The following is a 21,994-nucleotide window of genomic DNA, read 5'->3' on the forward strand; positions in this document are numbered from 1 at the left end:
TGCCTCTTTTTGTGCAGGTCTCCCGCCTCCTCACTCGGTCCTCTGAACTCCAGCTGCTTTGGGCCCTGGACTCTCAGCTCCATCTCTGCATCTCACAGTCCTCTGGGTTCTGCCTGAACTTCTCTCCTGACACCACTGCCTGGGGACTTGCTAAAGGTAGTAAGCTGGGGCGGTCACAGTGCTCCCCTCATTTGTTTCCAGACACTCTCCTTTGTTGTCTGATGTCCAGAGTGCTATTCCAGTGGCCATTACACATGTGTAGATATTCATGGAATTCCCTGGTGCTCAGACAGTAAAGAATCTGCCTGTAATGAAGGGTTTGATCCCTGGGTATTCATGGTACAAGACTTCCTTGTTATTCAGTTTCTGCACAACCGAGAAAGTCTCTTTCTTCATACACCGAAATCCAATACAATACAAATCCAATCCCCAGATATGCTTAGTAACATGTTCTTCAGAAATATTAGTTCTTTTCATGCCCAATAATAGATGAATGAGGCAAACACCACATTCATTAGTTCTCTGCTTTCAGGAAAATAGGTGTCTCTGGTAACAAGGCCAGTCAGTGGATTAACAGAACTGCAATTATAGTAAAACTCTATCTGTTCCTTTCCAAGAGGTGAGGGCAACAAATCAATAGATTTTTCTTTTTTGGCCATGCCATGTGGCATGTGGGCTCTTAGTTCCTCAACCAGGGATAGAACCCACACCCTGAGCATTAGAATCAGGGAGTTTTAACCATTGGACTGTAAGTCCCTCAATGGACATTTTGAATAGCTGTGCACAATTGTTTCTACAATGTCAGTTTCTATTATTACTCCCCATAAAGGTTGTTCAATCAACCAATAATGGTCATCTAAAACAGAAAGTCCCAAAGTGAGATGCAAAGTGTAAAGATATTTCCTCAAAGCAAAACAAAACAAAAACATGATCTTGATGGGATAATAATTGAGGAAAGAGGTTTACAAAACACTGTTCAGAGGCTTTCCCTGTGGCTCCGTGGTAGAGAATCTGCCTGCCAATGCAGGAGACATGGGTTCAATCCCTGATCAGGGAGGATTCCACATGATGCAGAGCACCAGGGCTCGTGCGCCACAGCTATTGAACCTGTGCTCTGGAGCCTGGGAGCCGCAGCTGCTGAGTCCGCGTGCCACAACTGCTGAAGACCAAGCCCTCTGAAGCCTGAGCTTGGCAACAAGAGAAGCCACCACAGTGAGGCGCCCAAGCGCTGCTGCTGGACAGAAGCCCCCGCTTTCTGCAACTAGAGGAAAGCTCATGCAGCAGTGAAGACCCAGAACAGTCAAAAATAAATGTCGTTGAAAACAAAAACACAGTGCAAAGAAAGTAAACTTATATAGGCTATACATTTTAATCTGTGTGCAAAAATGTAAAGTAGGTACCTGAAATTTAACTTCAAGAAATAGTTAAACCCCATTTGCACAGATTTAGCTAAAAGAATTTTCGTTGCAGAGTTATTTCTAAAATGGAAGACAAAAAGAATTGAAACATCTAACCATAGTGGGTGGTTAAATTAATTACAGTGCATCCATTCAATGGATTGCTATGCAGTTGTTAGAAATGATTTTATTAAGGATTACTTGGTAATCTAGAAAAATGTTCATAATAAAGAGTTATGAGAGAAAAAGCAGACGCGAGTTGTCAGGTAATGAGTGTTAGGGTTACTTGGCTGTTAGCACTGAAGTAAAGCAGAGGGAATCTCTTGAATCTGAATGGTATTTATTGCAATTAGCGGGAGACTCAGTGGTCCTTCGAATATTTCTGGGCAGCAGGGAAGAGGGGGTGTTGTGGGATGTGTTTCTCTATCACTCAGGATCTGATTCTCTGTTTTTGCTAAAATTACAATTTGTTTTATATCTGCACTGATTATCCCTTTTCTGCCCACTGTTGTCCTATATTATCCATCACCACATTTCCTTTATTCCCCCATGTTCCACTCTGAAACTATGTGTGAAGCAGAGTTTACTAAAGATATAGGGTAAGGGATGGGGGAAGAACAGTGTTTTTAAAGGAACACCTAGCAAACCACCCAAAATTGTTCATCAAAGTCTGTGTCCTTTGAAGTTCCTGACAAAGCTCTAGCTTCTTGCTCTGACCTCACCTGCTCAACAATCCAGGAGCTTGTGCTATCTCTCTCTCTCTCTCTATATATATATAATGATCTAAAACAATTTTATGTATACTATTACTATAAATTTTATATACATATAAATTTGAAACATTTAAAGAAAAAGGTAGCTTTCCATTTTTCTTTTTTCTTTTCCAGCCCTTTCCTGAGAACTTTCCATTTCATAAATGACCTGTCAAGATATTCTCCTAAACAAAGGTTTATCTAATCAGAGAAATCATGCTAAACTCCTTAGCAGGAAGAAGACACTGGGGTCTATTATGGTTTTAAATGGCTTAAGTGTTAGGTAGATAAAAACAATACATGTCTCTGCAAGGCCAGTTTAGGGATATACAACAAATGATTTTTAAATGTATATTTTCTAATTTTATACAATGAAAACATAATGTTTAAACTATATGGTAAGAAAATAAAAAACAAAAATTATTTTAAAATTTAAATTAATTAAAAAACAGGACAAGTATATATTTCTTTATATGCAAATGTTAGGATGAAATAGAGCAGGGGCCTGGATAGTTCAGTTGGTAGAGCATCAGACTTTTAATCTGCAGGTTTAGGGTTCCAGTCCCTGTTCAGGCATGCTATCCTCTTTTTTTTTTTTTTTTTTAATATATATTTTTTTTATCCTCTTTTTTATCTTTAGGGTTTCCCTTGTGGCTCAGATGGTAAAGAATTTTCTACTTTAAAAAAGCTGCAATTGGGATATAAAAATTGGAAACCCCACAACATGGGTAATATAGCCAATATTTTATGATAATTACAAATGGAGTATAACCTTTAAAGATTGTGAATCACTATGCTTGCTGTATGCCTGTAACTATAATATCATATAGCAACTATACTTTAAAAAGTGTTTGAAACCCTGGGAATTCACTTTAAACGTATTGAGAGCCCCATACATAGGAACTAGCTCAGATGGTAAAGAATCTGCCTGCAATGCAGTAGACCCAGGTTCAATCCCTGGGTCAGGAAGATCCCCTGGAGAAGGAAATGGAAATCCACTCCAGTATTCTTGCCTGGATAATCCCATGGACAGAGGAGCCTGGTGGGCTACAGTCCATGGGGTCACAAAGAGTTGGACATGACTAAGCGACTAACACACATACATAGGAGCCAATTTCATTGCATATCACTTGAAATAAAGTTTTTTACTCAAATACTTTCCCTTTGTGCATTAAAGAAAGAATCAGAAGTCTTAGGAACTTGGGTTGTACAGATATAGTTGACTAACAACTCTGGGGACAAATGTTGTTCTTCATAATTTATGGAGAATTTGGATACTTCCTCCTGTTGTCTCACATTGTGAGTCAGCAGGCACAACACTTCTGCGTGCATGAGACCAAATACCACTAAATGTCAGAAGTCACTTAATTCAGAAATGTCACTTAATTCACCCCGGCATCAGGCTGCTCTTCAGAGAGCCAAGTCGGGGACACTGGGGCCTCTCTCATTTGGCATATAGCTACAGTGAAAATCTAAGGTAAAACTCTACCTTCACAAATGTTCGTGGATGGTTTAAAAAATGATTGCTTTTTTTCATCAGTGTTTAAACATGTTCAATGTTAAACAAATATTTAGTTTTCAAACAGTATTCAAATATAAGTACAGTGGTATAAAAGCTAATTTACCCCTTATAAAAGTGTGGATAAATAGTGAGATCCTTAACATGCTGTCGAGTCCTACTGTTTAAAGACAGAGTCAGGGAAGGGGCATCCTGCGACCCAGTAGTTTTAGCATCTCTGGTTGCTGGTTAGAGATGTAGAATCTTGGACCTCAGCACAGGCCCACTGAATCCAAATCTTCCCCTTCAGGAAATTCCCAGAACTGATAGGAATATGAAGGCAAGAGGGTCATGGCTCCAGTATTCAGCATTCTTTAGCCAAGGCGTGGCACACACACTGCCTTTGACCTTGCAATACAGATGTCACAACCTTAGGGTGAGCAGAACCTAATGAGAGGACCACTTCATCCTGCACCTTAGTGAATAGGCTGCGCTGATTAACTCTGTTCTAGAATTAACCAATATAGTTTTCACCCCTCGCTATGATCCAAAGCATGAAAAAAAAATGTGTGGCAGGCTTTCCCAGTAGGTTAGGATATGGAGAAATGTGCATGCATTCTGTCTCAACTTAAAGATTTCCTTCAGTTCAGTTTAGTCGCTCAGTTGTGTCCGACTCTTTGTGACCCCATGGACACCAGGCCTCCCTGTCCATCACCAACTCCCAGAGTTCACGTGAACTCATGTCCAATGAGTCGGTGATGTCATCCAACCATCTCATCCTCTGTCGTCCCCTTCTCTTCCTGCCCTCAATCTTTCCCAGCATCAGGGTCTTTTCAAATAGTCAGCTCTTCTCATCAGGTGGCCAAAGTATTGGAGTTTCAGCTTCAGCATCAGTCCTTCCAATGAACACCCAGGACTGATCTCCTTTAGGATGGACCGGTTTGATCTCCTTGCAGTCCAAGGGACTCTCAAGAGTCTTCTCCAACACCACAGTTCAAAAGCATCAATTCATATGACCCAGCAATACCACTTCTGGGCATACACACCGAGGAAACCAGATCTGAAAGAGACACGTGCACCCCAATGTTCATCGCAGCACTGTTTATAATAGCTAGGACATGGAAGCAGCCTAGATGCCCATCAGCAGATGAATGGATAAGGAAGCTGTGGTACATATACACCATGGAATATTACTCAGCCGTTAAAAAGAATGCATTTGAATCAGTTCTAATGAGATGGACGAAACTGGAGCCCATTATACAGAGTGAAGTAAGCCAGAAAGATAAAGAACATTACAGCATACTAACACATATATATGGAATTTAGAAAGATGGTAATGATAACCCTATATGCAAAACAGAAAAAGAGACACAGAAGTACTGAACAGACTTTTGAACTCTGTGGGAGAAGGTGAGGGTGGGATGTTTCAAAGAACAGCATGTATATTATCTATGGTGAAACAGATCACTAGCCCAGGTGAGATGCATGAGACGAGTGCTCGGGCCTGGTGCACTGGGAGGACCCAGAGGAGTCGGGTGGAGAGGGAGGTGGGAGGGGGGATCGGGATGGGGAATACGTGTAACTCTATGGCTGATTCGTGTCAATGTATGACAAAACCCACTGAAATGTTGTGAAGTAATTGGCCTCCAACTAATAAAATAAAATTAAAAAAAAAAAAGAAAAAAAGAAAAAATAAATAAAAACCTTGATTCCCCTAAAAAAAAAAAAAAAAAAAAAAAACACAAAAAGCATCAATTCTTGGGTGCTCAGCTTTCTTTATAGTCCAACTCTCACATCCATACATGACCACTGGAAAAACCATAGCCTTGAGATGCTGCACAAAGTCTTATCCATTCCAGCTTTAAGGAAGGTGACATTTCTGAATTTCTGGATGAGTGGTTCTTAACTTCTGCCTGCAGGACAGTCACCTGGCTTCAGATACTGACTGCTGGGCCTAATCCCAGAGTATCTAATTTCATAGGTCTGGGCTGGAACCAGAGCATCTGCATTTCTAACAGGTTTCCACGCAATGTGGATGCTGTTGGTCCCTGGACCACACACTGGATGTCACTCTCCTTTTCTCGAGCACTGATTTTTGCTTTCCCTCATTTGGCCCTTTAAAAAAATTGACTGGATAGGATATACTTACCGATTACTCTTGTTTTTTTCTCATTGTGGATGGTCTGTTTGTATCTTTTCTGAATACCGTAAATAGCAAGTTTCCCGAGGGCAAGCATTGTGTCTTTAGGCCTATTGTGGATTGAGCTGTGTCCCCCACCAAAAAAAGATACATTCACCCCTTTAACCTGTGTTAGTGACCTTTTTTGGAAATAGGGTCTTTGCAAATGTAATCAAGTTAAGAGAAGGTCACACCGGATTAGGGTGGGCCCTTAACCCAATGACTGGTGTCCTTAGCATAAGAAGAGAGAAATTTGAACAAAGAGATACACTGGGAGAGAGTTGTGTGTGAAGATGGTGGCATAGATTGGAGTGATATGTCTTATATGCCTTAACGTCCCACTAAGAGTTGCTGGCAACCAGCGGAAGCTAGGAAGAAGCAAGCAAAGAACCTTCCCCATAGCCTTCAGAGGGAGCACAGCCTCACACACACGTTGACTTTGGACTTCTAGCCTCCAGAACTGAGAAAATAAATCTCTATTTTTTGAAACCAACCAAGTGTTTTGTTATGGTCGTCCTGGGAAACCAATACAGGCTTTTGCATTTCCCAGGGCAGCAAGTGTGGGTTTCAGTCAGTAACTCACTGGGATGTAAAGTCACCAGGATGACCAGAAAACACATGAGTGACACACAGCTGACTGGTGTGATGACGCAGGACCAAGGATGAAGATGTTTAAAAAGGAAGGTGAAACTGCACAGCCTTTTCTGGTCAGGTATAGCACTCTTAACCACTTAATTGATCTTAATACACTTTTTATCAAGAAAACAAATGCCAGGTTTGAAACAAGAAAAAAGCAGAGAAGAAGGAAGATTCTCAGTGATAAATCAATGCTCACTGCACAGGAGGACATGTTACCCAGTTTATCTCTTTGTTGTTGAGATTAGAAGAGAACTGTAAGACTCCTTAATCAGGTGACCTTATAGCTGGGTTTACTCAGTATGTCTCGTTTAACTTTAAAAAGTCTAGGTGCACATCCTAGTACAGATGATTCACCTGAGTGCAGATGATCATTTATACAGTCAACCGAGAAAGATAACCTGGAACTTCCTACCTCCATGACTTTGATTCCTGCCAATTCCCTTCAGTCTCTTTATCTCAGTTCCACATATCTTTCAATCTCATTCCCCCTGGAGGTCTTTCCTTGATATCCCAAAGGTTCCCCTTGGGCTTCTAAACATGATAATCACATAGAGCATAAGTCAACCATACCCTGGATTTTACTTTTTTTGTGTGCACATCACTTTTTGCCACTCAAAATGTACCTGAAAAAAGAAATCTATGCCCACAGTGTTACAGCGCATGCATTCAGCACTCAAGGTGCAGAACAAATATTTTCTGGCATAAACCCTGAATAGAAGAAACCACTAAAAAAACCCACTTCTGCCAGTAAGAGCTGGTTCCTCTGATGGAAAAGTTTTGTGCAAGAACTGCACTTCTCTTTGGTCACCGTGTTCTGGAATGACTTTTTCTGCACCAGGAGTCACAGAGCTGTGAGTCAACAGAGGCATGTCAGAGCTGCAGACTCTCCACTGTCAGCTCTGATTCCACACAAATCTTTTTTCCTTCTGGTTGAAGCAGCCAAATTATAGTTCGAGAAAAAAACATAATTACATTCCAAAAGACCAGAAATAGCTGTTGAAAATACTCTATGAACAAAACAATAACAGGAAATAAATGAGGATTACCCATGATGCATGTAGGCTTTCCGTGCGGGTCAGTGGTAAAGAATCTGCCTGCCAATGCAGGAGATGTGAGTTTGATCCCTGGGTCAGGAAGATCCCCTGGAGAAGGGAAGGACAACTGACTCCAGTATCCTTGTCTAGGAAATCCCATGGGCACAGGAGCCTGGCAGACAATAGCTCATGGGGTTGCAAAAGAGTTAGATATAACTTAGTGACTAAACAACAACACCAACAACCCATGATGCATAGCTAAATCCAAAATATTCCAGGGACTATTATAAAGTGATTTAACATTTTTTAGTCTTCTGATCTTCACTTTAAAAATGTTAGTTAAATGTCAGGCTGTTTAATTGACAGGTACAGTTAAATCTATTCAATTTCCATATGTGTTTACTAATAATGTTGGTTCCTTCCAGTACAGACACACACCCACACTCCCACACCCACAGTCACACAGATAGCCCTCTCTCTTCCTCTGGTTGGCTCCCCAATACAAGAGCAGAATGAACTCATCAATGCATGTGATGAATTCATCAATGCATGCAGGGACTTCAGGGAAATTCTTGCTGCCCAGTTGCACTTTGGGTAAGGCCTCAAGTTGTAACTATGCCTCAATTCACTGGAGGCTAGAGTTCCAAGAGTTTCATGTACCCAGAGCACAAAGGAAAAGCAGGAGGTGGCAGTTCTGAGCAGTGACATCACCTATATCTCTGGTGTAGTGGGTGAGTAACATGTAGATTTCTGAGTTGGGATCTTTCAATTGGCTAACCTTGAAAAGCTTCATTTCTTTCTGGTTTTCTTTGGCCAGCAAACTAGAGGCAATGAATTTACAGGGAGAGAGATGTGGTGGTTAGAGTTCACAGCCGTCAAGGGGAAGAGAAGCAAGCAGCAGTTGACTAGAACACCAGTTAGCCTGGGGCCATTCACTGAGGGAGTCTGCAGTGCTACAGAACTCCAGGGGCCTTTAGGAACATCACATGTTACAGAAAAACACATCATTCATGCTTCTGGGTCAAGAGGTTATTGCTGAATGTCTGTCCTTAGGAGTAAATATGGAATTAAGACAGAGTCAAAAGAACCAGTGAAAACTAGTTCACAACTCTAAGACGCCCTTCCCTCCCAGCACAGAGCAGGATAAGAAAGTGGGAGGTTCTTCAACACTGGGAAAGGATTCAAGAGGAGACTCTTGGGGCTGACTCAGCTGTAAGTCCCAAACCCCTGACTCTTGCAGCAATGGAGGTATATCTGACTGATGCTGACGCAACCAGAACAATCTCAAAATGGATCCTAGGGGCTGTGAGTCTGCAGGGTGAGACTGGTCGGCTGCATCTGGGAAGAAATGGCATTTCTATCCAACTCAGAGCAACCGTAAGTAAATGCTACCTGCGGGCCAGAAGTGGGTCACACAGGAGAAAGGGAATCTTTCCAATTGAGGCCGTTAGGATAATCTGGAGCATTAAAGGAACTTGATAGGGGAAGCTGGGAAAGCAGGGGCTTTGGGGCAGGAGGCCACTGCAGGCACAGGTGCACTGCCAAGGTGGACCTTTGGCTACTCTCCCTGATGGCTCCAGACAGTCAGGGGTTCCAGTTCTTGACAACCAGTCTGGTTAAATGAATACTCCTCCATCCTCACCCCCTACACTCTCACTTTCACTGTTTAGTTTGGAAGATCAGTTATACGGTCACCTATGTAATACCCACCTCATAAGAACTGCATTCAGAAGGGTCTAGTGGGGCAACTTCCATAACCCACAAATGTGCTTACCAGGCCCATTGATTGTGAAGCCTTCCTATGATAATACCAGTCAAGCAAGAGCTCTCCCCCATCTCTGCATCCTATGCTGTGGGCAGTGAGCTGGGGAACAAGTGTAGGGGAAGAAACAAGCTGGTCACAGTCCTTCCAAGGCAGCAGGCATCCTCTCTGTCAGCCAGGGCTGGGGGAGAGACACTTGGACTTCCTAGTATGATTCAAGACTGGGAATTCTAATTATTAAAACCAGATTGGAGACTTAAACAAATGGATTAGAAAAGGTCTTAAAATGAATTGATTGGGATATTTCAAAATAGAAACTTGATTAACTAACACACAAATTCAAGTAAATGCTTCTAATCAATAAACAAAAATACATAAGTATGATTTTAAAAAAAAGAAAGAAAACCATATTGTCAGGACTTCCCTGGAGATCCAGTGGCTAAGACTGCGAGGTCCCAATGCAGGGGGCCTGAGTTGGATCCCTGGTCAGAGAACTAGATCCCATAGCCCATTGCAGGTGAAATTAAAGAATCTGTATCCCGCAACTGAGATCTGGTGCAGCCAAGTAAATAAATAGATGTGTGCATGCTTAGCCACTTAATCGTGTCTGACTTGTTGCGACCTGATGGACTGTAGCCCACCAGGCTCTTCTGTTCATGAGATTTCCCAGGCAAGAATACTGGAGTGGGTAGGCATTTCCTCCTCCAGGGGATCTTCCTGACCCAGCGATTGAACTCGTGTCTCCAGTGTCTCCTGAATTGGCAGGCAGATTCTCTACCACCGAGCCATGAGGGAAGCCCAAATAAATAAATATTTTTTTAGAAATAAAAGACAAACAAAAAACCAGATTGTGCTTTGAGACTGAAAGTGATGGTTGAATTTTCTACTAGCTGCAAGTGACTAGACGAGTCAGGGTGCATGCTGCTGCTGCTGCTACTGCGTCACTTCAGTCGTGTCTGACTCTGTGTGACCCCATAGACGGCAGCCCACCAGGCTCCCCCGTCCCTGGGATTCTCCAGGCAAGAACACTGGAGTGGGTTGCCATTGCCTTCTCCAATGCATGAAAGTGAAAAGTCAAAGTGAAGTCGCTCAGTCATCTCCAACTTTGTGACCCCATGGATTGCAGCTCACCAGGCTCCTCTGATCATGGGATTTTCCAGGCAAGAGTACTGGAGTGGGTTGCCATTGCCTTCTCCGCAGGGTGCATGACAGGATTTTTATTCCAGTGGCAGGAGAAAACTTCCCTAACTGCAGGCATTTTATTTATTTATTTATTTTGGTCATGCAGCATGCCATACAGCATCTTAGCCTGACCAGGGATTGAAACCATGCCCCCTATATTGGGACTCAGAGTCTTAACCACTGGACCACCAGAAAGTCCCCCTGTAGGCATTTTAACTGGGCGGCTGTACTCTGCTCATCCTCTCTGAGTTGTGTTTGTTCCACACACAAGGAGCACTTATGCTGCTTATCCTCTGGGGGCAAATCGTCTTGATTCTTTGCTCACAGCTACTTTTCCCTTATTCTCATTTGCCAACCCAACCCTGGTTTGGTTTGGGCAACAGTACACCCAGATCCAGAGAGAATTGGTCAAGACTGGTCCGAGCCAGTTACGGCTCCCTGTTCCCTTTTGTCATTGACCGGCCTAGGAAAAGGCCTGGGTCCCACGCTGGTCAGTGTGATATGATGAGAAGTCTGCTGGGGAGAAAGTTTCTCCTGTGAAGGGAGGAATGGGACAGTCCCTGTGTTCTGTCGCCTCCCTTGCTGTCTGTTCCATTGATCATGGAACAATGATCTTGCTGTGTACTGGCTGACCAAACCGAGAGGGAAGGCCGCACGTGGGGTGGTGGGGTGGGGGTTGGCAGAGGGGGATTCAAAGAGCCTGGGTACACGATGAAACCACTTGAGCTAAACTGTCCTCAAACCACCCACATTGGCCTCTGTTAAGGAAACAAAAAATGCCCTGAAGATTAAAATCTGTTAGCCAGACTCTGTTATTTACAAAGAATTGTGACCTTTAAACACTAAGAAAATACTAAACTTTATATCCTCGGCAAAGCTTGCTTCTCTTTTAAACACAATAGAAGCGATCTCACAAAGGGAAGACTCATAAGTAGGTTGACTTTTTCCTAGGAACAGTGTGCTGATGTTCCTTAGCAAGGTCTTATACCTCCAATAAGCTAGAGCACAAAGAACATATGTAAGCAAAGATATAGCTACGAATTATTGTACAATGTGCAAGTTATACAAGAGTTTCTACCATATGATAAAATTCACATATAGCACAAAAGCATACAGTTACCTGCAAATTTTCACACAAATAGGTAACATAAACATCTAAATTTACTCTAGTCACAGCAAATTTAAAAATCAAATTTCCACCTTACAATTTTGTATAAGGCTATACTAGCACCCGGGGCTTCCCAGGTGGCTCAATGGTGAAGAATCCACCTGCCAAGCAGGAGATGCGGGTTCCAGCCCTGGGTCAGGAAGATTCCTTAGAGAAGGAAATGGCAACCTACTCCAGTATTCTTGCCTGGAAAACCCCATGGATAGAGAAGCTTGGCGGGCTATAGACCATGGGGTCACAAAGAGTTGGACACAACTTAATTTAGTCAAAACAACAACAAATACTAGTATCCACTCAAATCTTGCTCTCAAAGTTTTAGTGTTCTAAAACTTAATCACAAACTCCAGGCAACTGAACCCTGGTCTAGGGGTCTCCCCCTCTCTTTCTGTAACTCAGGCTTTGTTCCCCAAAGTGTAAGAAGGCTAACTCATGTTGTAGGTGGCCAAAGGTTATCAATTTCTCAATTTACAAAGCAGATTTTGTGAGTGGTATAAGATATCAAAGCAAAACCCGAATCAAACCCACAACAAAACAAAGAACCTCTTAATCTAGCTCCAGTTATCCCTCACTGTTGGTTTTAAAAGGGATCAGAAATGTTTATAGAACATTTCACTCTTACTATTTAATCACCTGGTTGGGTTTGGTTCTAAAAAAGACTGAAATCTCTTCTTTTACTTTTTTGGCTAAATGCTTTGCTATTTCAGATAAATCTTTGCCAACTTCTAAACTACTAGGGCAAAAAGTAGGCTCATGTTACAATCCTAAATTTTTTTTGAAGTTGTCTGAGTATGTTTAGCCAAATATTATTGCTCTCGGAAAATACTAAACAAGATATGTGTGATACATATGTAGGGTAAAAAACAAACAAACAAACCAAAAACCAAACCAAACCAAACAACCCTTGACAATGGTCAAATTCAGTAAAGACTGTGTGATGGTGCCTATACTCTTTTCTACTGTCTCTTGAACAAAAACTTCCAACGTTCTCTAGGTTCCCTTTGGTTTGGTGCAGCCACGTGCCCGAGTTTCAGCCAGCGAAGTGTAAGCAGAGGTCATGTGCCACTTCCAGGACCATAGAAACCTCCTGACACCATTCTCTGGGTTTGCTCAGCCAGAGGATTGGAAGAGTCTCCCATAATCTGTATCACTGGATTCTCAACTGTTGGTTTTCAGAAACCCTTGACACTCCTAACATTTTTTAAGATCCCAAAATGTTTTTGTTTCTATGGGTTACATCTATTAGGACTTATCACGAATATTTTAGAATCCTATTTGTTAGAAAAATAAAAATATAAATATTATAAACACCATAATCCCTAATTATTAATAAAATACTGTTTTTATAAAAATCAACCCTATTGGCCCAAACAAAAAATATCTAGTGGCAAGAGTGGTATTACTTCACATTTTTTAAAACCCTAATGTCTAACTTAGAAGACAGTTGGATTCTTACATGTGCTGATTATTATTATTATTTGGCTATGGTGGGCTTCTGTTGCTTCACATGGGCTTTCTTCAGTTGTGGTGAGTGGGGTTATTCTCTAGTTGCAGTATGTGGGTATCTCATTGTGGTGGCTCTTCTTGTTGCAGAGCATAGGCTCCAGGTGCGTGGGCTTCAGTATTTGTAATATGCAGGTTCAGCAGTTGTGGCTCATGGGCTCTAGAGCTCAGGCTCAATAGTTGTGGAACATGGATTTAGCTGCTCCAAGGCATGTGGGATCCTCTCGAACCAGTGTCCCTTGGTTAATAATATATTAACCACTGGACCACCAGGGGAGCCTTCACATATGCTTTTTTATTCTACCTGTTATGTTGTGTTGGTTGAAGAATATGAAAAAAAATCCAAACCTTTCCAGATGAAAAGCTAGAAAAGGGGGCCTTGTGGAATTAGTCTGAAAGGGTCTCAGGGACTTTAAGGTCCTTGGATTATACTCAGATCCAGTGACTTAGAGGACGATAAAACAACAGGATATAGGGAGCCTTGGTTCCTGAACGACCTCATGGAAGGCTATCCACCAAAAGCACCCCCATTAAACTATGATGCAAATGAGAAATGACCTTTGATTGCATTAAGCCACTAAGATTTGGGGATTTACATGTTTTAGCAGCTGTCATTATTCTAATTAAAACATTAACTTATGTAGTGGCAACTCTATACCAGGCACTGTTTAAGTACTTTATACATACTAACTCATTCAATCTTTTCAACAGTCCTATGAAGTAGTTGCTTTTACAGCCTCCATCTTAGAGATGAAGAAACTGAGGCACACAGAGGTGAAATGAAATAGTCTAAGTTGTGCAGTGAATAAACAAGTCTAGTTCTGGAGTTCTTGCTCCCAGTCACTTCATCATACTGCCTACTCACCTTTCCTACATATTACCTAGCACCACCTTATACCTTATACTCCAGACAAGCAAAGCAGACATAAATAAGAAACATGTACTTGCACTAATGACTTGCTTGCTTGAAACAGATATATGGGTAGCAACTAGCTTTGGATTCTCCAGAAAAGATGAGGGTTGGTGGAAATGAATAGGTGGAAAGGAGTTCCTGAGGGTTCTAGGAGATCAGCAGTACAATGTTGGAGTTTGGGGGCTGGTAGGCAGAATTCTAGGTGGCCCCTTGACCTTACCACTTGGTGTTACTTACCTGATTCTTTACACAGCAGTGAGTCGCAAAATTATGTTATGTGGTAAAAGGGATTTTGCAGCTGTAATTATGGCTATTAATCAATTGTTCTTAAGATGGGAAAATTATCTGGGTGGATGATCCTGAGTCTTTTCAAAGTAGGAATTTTCTCTGGCTGGCAGCAGAAGGAGAAATCTGGAAGATCTGAAGTATGAGAAGGACTGGGTGTTGAAATGCTGGATGTGAAGATGAAGCGACCATGTGAGAAGTAATGATAGTCTTGAGGAGCCAAGACCAGACCCTACCTGACAGCCAGCAAGGAAATGAGAATCTCAGACCTACAGCCTCAGGGATCTGAATTCAGCCAACAGCTTGTATACTTAGAAGTGAATTTTTCCCCAGGGCCTCGACCTGACCCACACTGTCCGGGGCCTTGCCACACTCTGAGCAGGGACTTGACTGAATCCACCTGGATGTCTGATCTGTGGGATTGTGAGTAAGTTGATGAGTGTTTTTTAAGCTCCTAAATGTATGGCAATTTGTTACATAGCAGTACAAAACTAACAGAGAGACATAGTGTCTGTCCCAGGGTACTTGCTTAAGCGAGATTGTCTCTGCTATTTTTTGGCCCTATTCCTATGACAAATAGCCCTAAGGACCGGTAAGTTTTCCTACACACTAAACAAAAATAAACAAAAGAAACCCAAACCACATATTTCCACATAAATATTTTCAAGCTACCACTGGGAACTTTAAAACTAGTAATTCATAATCGTTTGCTATTATAAGTTACAGAAACGCTAAGAAATTTTTTAAGGTGACATGTTTCGTGTACTCTACTAGCCTCTCTCACAAGCTACTTTTATGTCTTAGAAAGTCCAGGAATTAAACACCACACTCACCACAGACCCTGTAAAATATGTGTAGCAAATTCTCAGGTCTTATATTTTTTAAGGGATTAAAAATTTTTTTCCAATGGACACATACATATATTTGAAAGTAACCTCTGTGGATATAATTATTTGTTTATTTTTGTATCTTGCTCTTTCTTTTTAAAAAAGCCTCTTTAAAATAAGATAAGACATTTTAAAAATATTGAGTTAGGGGAAAATTTAGAATATCCACCAAGTATCACAGGGTCCTACACTTCGGTAAGAGATGACTTTGAGACTCCTGGATGCTAAAGAAGATTCTCACAGTCCTTAAGATAAGGGAAACTAGCTTCTGAGAAGAAGATTATTTCTAGTTTTCTCTAAGAGAAATCTCTTTTATGGACTGTATCACTCAATATAAGCTAGGGTCTGCTGCAGTAATAAAAAAAAAATCCTCAAATCTCAGTTACTTGGGTGAACAAAGATCTATTTCTCACTCATGCTACACAGTCTCTGTTGTTTGGCTGGGGACTCTGCTCCATGTCTCTTCTTTCTGGGACACAGGCTGACAGCAGATATCATCTTGGGTGCATCCTGGTTGCCACTGCTGGAGGAAAGGAAAGTCTGTAGGATCTTGCACCGGCAGATCATGCCAGGGCCTGGAAATAATGTATTTGTATCACAGATTAAATCCTATACATTATTTCCTATCCACCCAACCACATGGGGATCAAGTTGTGAATTCTAGTATAGCCCAGAAAAGACATGAACAACCAGTATCTCATGAAGAGCACCAATGACTACCATAGAAGTTGTTATAAAGTGTGTGATGTGGTGTACCACATCACAAGTAATACTGAGTGTCCTATGACTGTTTTTTATACAACTGCTTAATAAAGGTGGAAAAAAGTGAAAGTGTTAGTTGCTCAGTCGACTCTTTGCAACCCCATGGGTTGTAGCCCACCTGGTTCCTCTGTCCATGGAATTCTCTAGGCAAGAATAGTGTAGTGGGTTGCCATTCCCTTCTCCGGGGGATATTCCCGACCCAGAGATTGAGCCAGAGTCTCCTACATTGCAGGCCGATTCTTTACCGTCTGAGTCACTAAGGGTAGAAGACGTTATGCCAAAGCACAGCCAGGTAAATACTATACTATGTGGGGACAATACATTAAGGCCCAGGATGCAGCTTTGTTAGTCTTGGTTAATGTAAAGATAAAATCCTGCAGGAATAGGCCTCCAGAGGCCAGGGAGGGAAAGTAGAGGAGAGAAGTTGGCTGGTTGACCGAACTGTAATAAACTGCAAAGGATCTGCCCCATGGGAGTGGGGGTGGCTACTAACTTTCTAGGTTTATTGCTACATGAGGGGTTTCCCAGGTGGCTCAGGTAGTAGAGAATTCACCTGCCAATGCAGGAGATGCAGGTTTGATCCTTGGGTAGGAAAGGTCGCTTGGAAGAGGAAATGGCAACCTATTCAAGTATTCTTGCCTGGAGAATCCCATGGACAGGGAAGCCTGGTGAGGCTGTAAACCTCAAACTACTAGATATTCTGATTTTTTTATAAAAGAAAACGGAAATGTGAGTTTGTTTATAAAATCTCCAAAGTCAGAACTTTTTAAAAACAATGTAGAAACCAGTCAAAACATGTCTGTTAGCCAGATGTGGCCTGTGTACTGCCAGTTCATGGAGATATTCTATGTAAGCCACTGACTCCTTACAGAGACATCGGTTGTGACAACCAACTGCGCAGAGAGTGTTGATGTCCCCTTGGGAGGGGGCCACATGTGGAGTGTGAGATCCCACATAACCATGACACAGGAAACAAGGACAAATGCCATCTCACTGGTCACACTCAATGTTGAAATCACTGCTGAAGAAGTCTTGGCTTAGTGGGGACCAAATGCCTGCCAACAAAGTCCAGGGAGGTAGATTCTAAACCCTCTGAGACCAGAGGCCTTTCCTCTGTTTGTTTACTACTGTGTCCTCAGAGTCTCAAAGAACAACCAGCAAATGGAAGGTGCTCAATAGATATATGCTAACAGAACATGGGCAACTGCATGGAGCTAATTAAAAATCTATTCCTGCAGAAAAAGAGCATATGTGATGGCCTTTTTACACCCAAGGACACCAAAAAATAATTGCTTCTTCAGGACATTCTGCACAACTATAAATGGTTTACTTTGAACAGAACCTTTAGTGCTAAGCAATGGAACATTAACCACATGACACTTTTTTTTTTTGAAGTAAGGAAATCATGTCTATAATAGAAGATTCAGCAGTTTCATGGTATCTCAAAGTAGCTGAGCATGGATGAGAGGTAAGAGAATGGCCTCTCCCATGCAGTAGACACAAGGATGTGGCACTGAGATGGGGCCAGAAGGGAGAGACCCGGGGGTTGAGCCAAGAAGCAGGTGGTTGCAAATAGGGCATGGACCAGAAACCAGGGAGCGGACAGAACACAGTGTCTCAGTGGATGCTGGCACAGAGAGGTGGTAACTCCTGAAGTCCCATGGAGAGGATGTAACTCAGAAGAAGAGGGAAGGGGAATCCCTGAACTGACAAAGACTAAGATACCACTATTAGGCAGCATGGAAGCTTGAGATGGAAGTTAAAAAGAAGATAGAGTGGTTACTATCCACCTCTAGCCTGTAGCCTGAGATTTCATACTCCCTGTAAGATTATCGTGGGTCAAGTTCCATGAGAAGCAGACTCCAAGGTGAGCATAAGGTGCAGGAAGTTTATTAGGGCGCTCTCTCAGAATCAATGCCTAAGGAGGAGGAAAGGAAGCAGGACTGGGCAGGGGAGATGCTTGCTGCTATGATGCAATCTTGAGAAAGGCCTCAGACAACCCAGGGAGTTCTGAAGCATGGCTGGTCCTGACAGTTGTCATGAACTGGGGCAATGAGCCGAGATTTTATGCCTCTGTGTTAACTGGTCATTGGATGTGGACTGCCTCTAATAAGGAAGATGTGACTTTGGGGAAAAGCTCCTTTCTTCAGCAGAGGGTTTCTGCCAGTAGCCCACTCAGGGCTGGGGAAGTGAGTGGTACATTACAAGCTAAGCTAAGTAACATGGTCAGTCATGTCTGACTCTTTGCAACCCTGTGGACTGTAGCCCACCAGGCTCCTCTGTCCATGGGATTCTCCAGGCAAGAACACTGGAGAGGGTTGCCATGCCCTCCTCCAGGGGAGCTTCCCCACCCAGGGATCGAACCACATCTCCTGTATCTCCTGCACTGCAGGCAGAGTCTTTACCCACTGAGCCATCAAGCACCAATCAATTCTCAAGCGAGATAACTCTGGACAGTGTGACCATCCCTGAAGTGGTATCTAATAAGCATGAAGTAAATGCCAGTATCACTGCCCTCTTCTCTCCACTGTGAGTCCTGGGAAGTCCTGTGATTCAGAGAACATAGGCGTTCCCTTGGAGCTCTTATTTCAGTCCCAAGGTCTTTCCATTATGTTTATGCTGGGGCCTCATATGGACAGGCAGAGTCAAGAACATGGCCTGGAGCAGACTGAAGGAGGCAGTGGAATTAACAAGGCAAAAATATAAAATATATAAAAATTATATAAATATAAAAATAAATAAAAAGAACCATAACAGTGCAAGTTACAAAGCAGATCCTTGAACGTGGAAACTTTGCCTCTATTTTTCATTTCCTTTGGTCCCACTTTTTCCAAGTGTGTTCTCAGAACATCAGTCTGAGGGATGCTCAGCACTGCAAGGGTTCGATGGACAAATACAGTGGGAACCACTCATCCCTAATTCCTCATGGAGATTCTTATATGACCCTACTGAGAAGTACTGCACAAAAGAAACCTGTTTATCTTTGTAAAATACAAATATTACTTGACCATAGGTAATAATAGCCTTAACATCTCATAGAAACATACATGATTCCCAGGGGTTTATATGTATAAAGCAAGCAATTTACTATGTGTTTGGTTTTTCTAAATAAATATTCCTTTTTGAAAACATCAGAGGACTTCTCTAGTGGTCTAGTAGCTAAGATACTATGCTCTCAATACAGGGGGCCCAGGTTTGATTCCTGGTCAGGGAACTAGATCCCACATGCTGCAACTAGAGATTCCCCATGCCACAACAAAGACTGAAGGTTCCTCAAGCTGTAACTAAGAACTGGCACAGCCAAATAAATAAATACACATAAAAAAAAGAAAGAAAACATCAGTAACTTTTTGTCCCTTTTGGTTTTTTTTTTTTTAATTCTTGGAGGAAAATCAGCTGAGGCTATTCCTCTAGAAATGAAGATAGTCATATTATAGCAACAGCCAGAGAGATGGGCTATTAGACATGGAAATGACTTTAAAATTTGATCTGAACCACATAGGAAATATCACTCATTAAAGGACTCCAGTTGAATCCTTGACTTGGGAAGATCCCCTGGAGAAGGGAAAGGCTATCCATTCTAGTATTCTGGCCTGGAGAATTCCATGGACTATACAGTCCATGGGGTCGCAAAGAGTCAGACATGACTGAGCAACTTTCACTTCAAAGTAAAACTCCATATTTTACTAAGATTCTGGAAATGCTTTCTAAACTAGCAGTATACCAGTGACTGCAATTCATAGCTCGCCTGGTAGGTGGCAGCTGCTGTCCCACAATATACTTCACTGACACTGGGTTACTTAAGAAGACTCTCAGGCTGAAAGATGATAAATGATGTGCCCCAGGTCACAGAGCTGACCACAAGGTAGTGTGGTTCCTCAGCCCCTACTCTCAACTGCACCTCCATCATTCTTTTAAAAATGGATCAATAACAACAAGGGTTAAAATCATGCTTAAAATAAAACTAACAAATCATATCCCTTAAATAGAAAATCACTTAAAAATCCCCCACTTGGGAAACTACTACAGATAGTATATGAACTTTGACCTTTAATACTTGCTGACTTAAAATTTAACTACCATGTGTAGAAGAGATAGCTAGTGGGAAGCTGCTAAATAACACAGAACCCAGTCTGGAGTTCTGTGATGACCTAGAGGCCTGGGATGGGGGTGCACTGGGGAGGGAGGTTTAAGAGGGAGGGGATATATGTGTGTGTGTGTGTGTGTGTGTGTGTTTATTTATTTAGATTCTTTATCATCTGAGATTCTTTACTGGCTGATTCATATTATTGTACATTAGAAACCAATACAACATTGTAAAGCAATTATCTTCCAATTAAAAATTTTTAAAATTGAGTACAGACATTTCAAAGGAGAATTCTACACATTTTTCTGTCACAGTGAGGAATTTTATGTCCATGTGTGGAGGAAATATTCATCCCTGTTCAGTAGTCACCATGTTAATAATCACTGAACATTTGACTGCAAGTTCTGTGTTCTGCCTCTCCGATAGTGTTTTAATTGTAAAAGCTGTTGACTTTCCCAAAGTCCTTGAGGTCATCCCCCCGAAAGCAAAGATCAGAATGCTGGCTGCTTTTCAAGGATCTGTGTTCTTTTTAACTCGGCCATGGTGAGGACCAGCACTGCTCTCATACAAACCAGGGACCAAGAATCAGACCCCCTCGGTGACCTTCTCCAGCACCTTCCAAGTGTTTCACTTGCACAGGCAAGTGCCTGCCTATGTGGGTGTTTGCATATATGCTAACCATGCACCCCTCTGAGCTTTTTCCACACTTATTACTGATTTTTCGGTTCATCTTCTGAGCAAAAATGTCTGCCAAAGTAAGTGCCACCCTCCACTTTGGAGGAAATAAAGCTGCAGAAGGCGTGGTCATTAGGAGCTTCTAGTGTCCCCAAAGTCACTTCTCATATGTGTGGTTAGGGTGACAGGAGCATGACGACATGAAGCTCAGTTATTTGAAACCAATGGCCTTAACTTCCTCTGTGCACAAAACCTATTACCAGCTCTGCTTTGATTTTCATGTCCTTCCAGAGCCACCTTCTCTCTGGTGACCTGTCTCAGAGGCAGTAAAATAGCCTCAAAGCAGGAAGGCAGGGGGCCTGCCTTTGAAGAGACAGAGGGTCTCCTGAATAGCCCAGCAGTACAGACTTGGCTGTGGCAGAATGATTCCTGTGCAAGAGAAAGGAACCCAGCTGACCTTTGCCGAAAGTACAAGAAAGATATAGGATCCATCTGCTTTCCTATATTGAGTGTTAATCTGGTGGTAGGTTCAGAACATGGGGCTGGCTAGAGAATAGGGGTGCTTATTTCAAACTATCTAGCTAACAAGTAACCAGCAAACCCTCAAAGTGTCTGCCCCTGAATATTGTTTTTACATTCACAAACACACATACACACACACACAAATGGAGGGATAGTTATCACTTAGAAAATTTAAAAAAACTGCCACCTAGTGCCAAACCTATACTATTACTCTGATATTTTATCCTGTGTGGCTCTTCAGAATTCAGGTCTTCAGTCCACCAGCGTCCTACTGTCTTATATTTACCATGGTTCAAAAGCACTCTTATTAAATAGATAATAGTTTGAGCCACATGAAACTGCCTTTTTTGTAGTAAAAACTATCAAATATCAAGTTTCATATGGTTTAACCTAAATAATTCCTAGGTATTTTACCTAGTGGATCTTTCTCTAGTTTTGAAAGTTACAGGAAGGATGTTTCACAGCCAAATGGCCAACTTGGAAAAGTTCTTCCTTCCATCTTTCCTTGCTTCCTTTCACCTCTCAGCAAACACTGATCACCTTTTAAGAACAAGTCCCTTGGCTGTCAGTCCCGTGAGAGCACAAAAGGAGTAGGACGCGGACCCGGACCACGAGTGGCTCCTAACGAGCAGGGAGACCAGCCTGAAGCAACTGACAGCAGCAGAGCCGGGTCCAAAGAGGTGCAGGTGAGGCGCACGCGGCGTGGGGACGAGGCAGGGGAGGAGGGCTCGGAAGAGCCGCGAGGAGAGTCG

General features: G+C 42.3%; 1 protein-coding gene and 1 non-coding gene across 2 annotated transcripts in view; one reads left to right on the top strand and one right to left on the bottom strand.

The window, feature by feature from the left end:
* CHN2 (chimerin 2) overlaps window positions 1-21,994 on the bottom strand; it is a 322,964-nt gene that overhangs the window by 78,730 nt on the left and 222,240 nt on the right. The gene's annotated exons all lie outside the window — the stretch shown is intronic.
* Window positions 2,653-2,725, top strand: TRNAK-UUU (transfer RNA lysine (anticodon UUU)). The gene has a single exon. It is a non-coding gene; the product is annotated as a tRNA-Lys (tRNA).

This window comes from Muntiacus reevesi, chromosome 6, assembly GCF_963930625.1.
Source record: "Muntiacus reevesi chromosome 6, mMunRee1.1, whole genome shotgun sequence".
Lineage (NCBI taxonomy): Eukaryota > Metazoa > Chordata > Mammalia > Artiodactyla > Cervidae > Muntiacus > Muntiacus reevesi.